At 42.5% G+C, this 5,882-nt stretch overlaps 1 non-coding gene across 1 annotated transcript; it reads right to left on the reverse strand.

The window, feature by feature from the left end:
* Window positions 1–242: 242 nt before the first annotated feature.
* LOC121563288 lies at window positions 243–435 on the reverse strand. The gene has a single exon (XR_005999838.2). It is a non-coding gene; the product is annotated as a U2 spliceosomal RNA (small nuclear RNA).
* Between the last annotated feature and the right edge of the window lie 5,447 nt (window positions 436–5,882).

Genomic DNA, 5,882 nt, shown 5'->3' on the forward strand with positions numbered 1-5,882 from the left:
CCATTTACACCCTGTATCCTGTGCTTGTGACGAATAAACATTGATTTAATTAGATGATTAACGCACCATTCACATCAGCTATCATAGTCAATATAACAGTGACTGACTTCACCATCACTTTCTAGCCATCATTGACATTGAGATGAAGATGGTCAAACATGAAAATATAAAATACATCGTGATCCTAATGGAATATAACAAAGCAATTCTGTTGTCTTTGCCTGCTTTATCTTTACAATGACAGGGGGTGCACCGTTCCTGGAGGTACTGCAATACCAGGTCGATGCGCGGAGTGGACGGAGCAAGCCCCTATTCCATCTCCCTGTTCCAAAAATCAATTTAATATATGGTCCCCAGATAGGGGACGTATCAGATATTAAACTGATAAGAACAGATGTTTTTTTAGTTTTTTAGTTTTTTTTTTGGAAAAATAATTTTTATTTTCATTTCACATTCAAATACAAGTACAAATTCAGTGCATAACGTTGTACATAACATGGATTTACAAAAACAGTACCTTAACCGTATCAAAATAGCAAAACTCCTAAAAAGGTGCTGTTCTGAGGAACCTGACCAGCTAAAAGGCCTACATTCAAGAGAAGCATGTAAACAATTGCCTCTAACAATCTCCCAAAGCTGATCTTTCAAAGGAATAAAAACAATTATAGAAATAAAAACATACACATATACCAAAGGGAACTCTGAACAAAACTCAGTATATCGAATATTTACAAAGGCTTAGCCTACATTTAAATTTAAACGACAGAATACAGTTATACATACCCCTGTAGAATGCACCCCGCCGACACTCCACCTTGACTCTCCCTGAACCCATTCCCTCGTAAATCTCTCCACATCATTTTGATCTTTTAAATGTACTTCTTGTAAAAAACACACAGAGAAGCAAATGGAGGACAAATGGGAAAAAACTGTCGCCCTTTTAACGGGGTTCCTAAGCCCTCTAGCATTTATGCTAGCTATGTTAAAAAGGGACGACATGGGGAAAGGAGGGAAGCAGACAACTATCTAAATATGACATGAATTTCCAGACTCACTTTAAGTACAGTTCCTCGTTAGGAGGCCTGTCTGGGAAACGGTGGTCCCCAGGGGGAGGACTGTCCACAAAGATAGGGGTCGGGAAAACACTTTCCTCCTCAGTCAGTGTGGGTGCTGGAACTCCGCTGGGTGCCAGACCGCTGCTGTCGGTAGAGCTCGCGCCTGACAGGGAAAGCAGAGTCTCCTCTGCGCTGCCCGGGTTTCCCGCGCTTTTCTCCTCAGACTCCCGCTTGCAAAACAACTGAAACGATTCCCCCCCAGGGCGGACTCCTCCGTCGCCTCCATGCGGATGAGTGGGGAAACAGGGCTCATCTGCTTCCTCTTGACAGAGCTCTTCCTCCTCTCTCCCACCGTGGTCCAGCTCTCCGGAGCGGAGGGCGCGGTGGGCTCTCCCGTAGCCTCCTCCATTTGCTTGCTCCAACTCCTGTCTCCCGCTCCGCTCTCCTCATGAGGTGATGATGGCGCCTCACTCCCGCTCTCCTCAGACTCTCGCAGTTCTCTCTCCATCACTAGCTCCTTCACGACCTCCTCAATAGCGCGTAGCTCTATAACTTTTCCCTCATCTGCTCTTTTTCCCGCTCACCGCTCTGGCGTAGGAGGGGGCTGCCTTTGGGCAGTGACGGAACAGGTGCTCCTCTGAGCTGCACAGACTGCAGCGCTTAGGCACGGTGCAATCCCTCATTACATGGCCGAGGGTCCCACAGTTTCTGCACCTTGTCTGGGTGCAGGCATCAGCGAGGTGCCCGTACGTGCTGCACTTCCTGCAAAAACGAGGCTGCCCAGCATACATGAGGTAACCCCTGTCTGCACCGATAGAAAAAGACGCGGGAGGATGGAGGTAGCCATCATGGCCGCTCTCGTCTTCCTTTAGCAGGACGCGAAACTGTCTCTTCCCTGTCCAGATGCCTAGGGCGTCCTTAATGTCTCTCACTCCTGGCAAGATGGTCACATACCGGCTGAGGTAGCACACTAGCGTTTCTTCTGTGACCCAGGGGTTGAACATGTGCACCGTTAGCACCCTCAGATTGTGCCTGCACAGGGACTCAACTTGAAAGCTACTGAGGGCGGGTGCTGTCGAGTTCGCTCGGAAGAGCCCTCTCACCTCCTCCAGCCTGGTGATGGTGTAGAACGACACATCATAAAACTTCTCCGGTGTGTTTTGTTGCAGACAGTGCACATCGTCTGCTGTCAGCCGTAGAGGTCCAAAAAGAACGTCCTTTCCAAAATTAACTCTTTCCATCAACTTTTCTTTTCCAGTCCATTGAAAACGCAGCGTGTTCTTCAGTCCGGCGGCTGCCGACTGTGACGTGGACGATGACGACATCGCTCCACCTTCAGGATCTCCTTGGTTACTACAACTTGATCTTGATCTTAGCCAAAAGGCCGAGAAGCGATACCGCAATGCTTTCGGGAGGAAGGTGCCGTTCTCGGACACGTCAAATTCGTTGACGTTTACACAAAACGTAGCTCTGTAAACTGTCCGCCAAATATCAAAGATAATGATTTAAAGAAAATCTTGGCATAGATTGGGAGTTTATATCAACGTTGGGAATAACCACTTTTGACTGTTACAAAGTAACAAATTGGTAGGTTCGGAAGTCACGTGGTCATCTGCCCTCCAATCGGAAATGACAGAAAGCGTTTATAAATTAAATCCAGATTAACAGCTAAATCGGAATAATAATATATGAAATACCGGTGGGGAATCAATTTAGAGATAATAATATTGACATAACATTTGATCTTATATCACATATCTCTGGTAGCGTTGATGCCACAAGGGAACTGAAGCAATTGTCCACTTGGTGGCGCAAGTGTTCCACCGACCGTCGCGTTTTCCAAGCAGTCCTGTGTGGTCCATCCAACTACATTTGAATGTTGAACCACTTGACTTCAATACATCATCAACGCAAATAATATGAACAATAAAAATAGCCTGTCTTTATTAATAATACCGTATATGTAAGTTACTTAGTTGGTGTCTTGTGAATCAACTGGTATGCGCAATAGGGTTTAATATTTCCCCGGTGTTTTACAAATGTTCCATCCCGAGAATAAATCACTCTTCTCCCGGGTAACCCGGTATTTTCCGCCAAAAGCGGAAGTGTCATTCAAAAGCATTATAACACTTATAAATGTATGGATTTGATTAGAGCTTTGATCAGCATGAAAATACAAACCTGATGCTACCTGAGCCTGATCAGACATATATTAAATGCATTTTATGAGCCCTACATTAACAACATTTAATGAGCCCAAGCCCCAAAAAGGCCAAATGATTGTGTGGTTTCCCAATAGGTCCACCAGGTCCTCACTTACAATGACTGGAAAACATTGTTGCATTTAAACTTTGTATCACCAGTTAGTGTGATGAACGTGATAAAATATATTTGCAATGGGAAGTAATAGCTGGTTTGTTAATTTCATTTTGGAAATGAAATGGTTGTGCTATTGTATTGTTCTGACTTCATGGGGCCTACTGGAGTGAATGGGCTGCTTATTCTCTAACATTATTTGATGCTGTGTGAGACTGCTGTCTCCTGGCTATCAGCCCTGTCTCTGTGTTTGATCAAAACTGGCTCTCCTTCAGCGCCATGGAGTGCACAGGTATTACGGTTGCTGTCCTTTCAGCACCACAAGCCTTTCACATTTGATGTGACACTGTTGTTGTCTCTATTGGTGATAGTGTGATAGTGGTGCTGGCTACCATAAGCTGTGCAAACAGTGCATTATGTTCAAATCAAATCAAATTGTATTGGTCACATATACATATTTAGCAGATGCTATTGCGGGTGTAGCGAAATGCTTGTGTTTCTAGCGCCAACAGTGCAGTAGTATCTAACAATTCACAACAATACACACAATACACTCAAATCTAAAAGTAAAAGAATGGATTGAAGAAATATATAAATATTAGGATGAGCAAGGTCGGTGTGGCATAAAATAAAATACAGTAGAATAGAATACAGTATATATTTATGAGATGAGTAAAGCAAAAATATGTAAACATTATTAAAGTGACTAGTGTTTCATTATTAAAGTGGCCATTGATTCCAAGTCTATATATGTAGGGCAGTAGCCTCTAAGCTGCAGGGTTGCGTAACCGGGTGGAAGCCGGCTAGTGATGGCAGGTGAGTTACCGCCGCTCTGATATCCAAAAGTTATTTCCGGCTGTAATGTCATAACACAAAAAAAAATACTGGCCAAATAATGTAAGAAATACTGCAAAGTTGCTTAGGAGCTAGAAGCAGAGCTGCCATATCTGTCGGCGCCATCTTCAAAATTCTATGTGTCATGTTGTGTCCCATGCGGGTTCTGTCTGTGTCGCGGCAGCCCGAAGCGCGACCTGTTTGATTCATTCATAATGTCATCAAAAAGCATTGCTCCTCCTTCACTAGAACTAGAATGGGCCGACTACAGAATATATAATGTCTGGCGTATTAAGTGATGCTATGTTTTCTGTTCTTTTCATGTTTTTTTTTTATTCAACTTATTGTTAGATTTTTGGTCCCTCTGAAGGCCTAGGTCCTATAGTCACGGTCTGTTTGTGACATCAGTGTGTCATGTTCTGGAAAAGGGTCTTTAACCACTTCCTCAAAATAGTCAGAAAACTCAAGAAATCTGTCATTAATGTTGATGTTTTTGCCGAGGAGATCTTAGTGGTGCAATTTTACCTTTAACTAAGATGTTTGTTGCTCAATGAAAAAATCTGCATGAAAACGACTCGTCTCTCATTTAAGGACAAATACTTTATTGAAGAATACCTACTGTTGACCAATAACCCCCTTCCCCTTCGGCTACAGACTTCGGCTTGACTCGAGGAAAAAAAATGTGTGTGCCAGAACAGCTGAAAAAACCCTTACCGTAAGTCCAAAACGAAAACAAAATGTTGTCATAAGATATGCACAAACTCTTCCGAACTGTTTCGGCTGGAAAGCATGCTGACGCCTTAAAGGCTAACAAAAAGTATGTCTTACAATGGTTTCAGTAGTCCTACATTGTCACAAGGTATAGATTATACCCCTATTTAGACCTGAAGTAGCAGACAGTCTAAATCCAGATTAGTGACATTGTCGGACTACTAAAACCATTTGTAACAGAATTTTAGCTAGTCTGCCTAGTTAAATAAAGGTTCAATAATAATAATAAAATATGTACATGCTAAAATCTCCACTGTAGAACATACAGGGTGTTCACTCCTTAGGCCAACCTTCCTTTCTGCGTCGGACTTCGGCCTCAAGTCTTGGGTGGAAAATCTACTTCTGAAAGTACCATGCTTAGATTCATACACAGCCACAGTTTCGATGCAAACAAGACACATTGGTTTGGCATTGGAGAAATAGGATGAATATATTTTAATAGAACAGGTAGCCAGTGATGGAAAAAGTACCCAATTGTCATACTTGAGTAAAAGTAAAGATCCCTTAATAGAAAATGACTCAAGTAAAAGTGAAAGTCACCCAGTAAAATAGTACTTGAGTAAAAGTCTAAAAGTATTTGGTTTTAAATATACTTAAGTTTCAAAAGTAAACCTAGTTACAAACCCCCCTATATTGTAAATTCAATCCGGTTGGTATAAGATTGAAATGGGAAAATAAAGTACCTGTGAAAACCCTATGAAATAGCTCCCCAATACCGTCTGATGTATATATTTAATGTATTACATGAATGGTGACCACAGCCCTTCCGACAATACATTTAAATCGTGTTTTCCTGTGATTTTTTCCACTCTGCTGCATGTTTTCAATGTATTCCATTTCAAATGTGTCTCCCAGTGCAGCTTTACTTCCAGGCTGTTATGACAGATCTGGCCGTATCTTCTCTCT

Source organism: Coregonus clupeaformis, unplaced genomic scaffold (genome assembly GCF_020615455.1).
Source record: "Coregonus clupeaformis isolate EN_2021a unplaced genomic scaffold, ASM2061545v1 scaf1747, whole genome shotgun sequence".
NCBI lineage: Eukaryota > Metazoa > Chordata > Actinopteri > Salmoniformes > Salmonidae > Coregonus > Coregonus clupeaformis.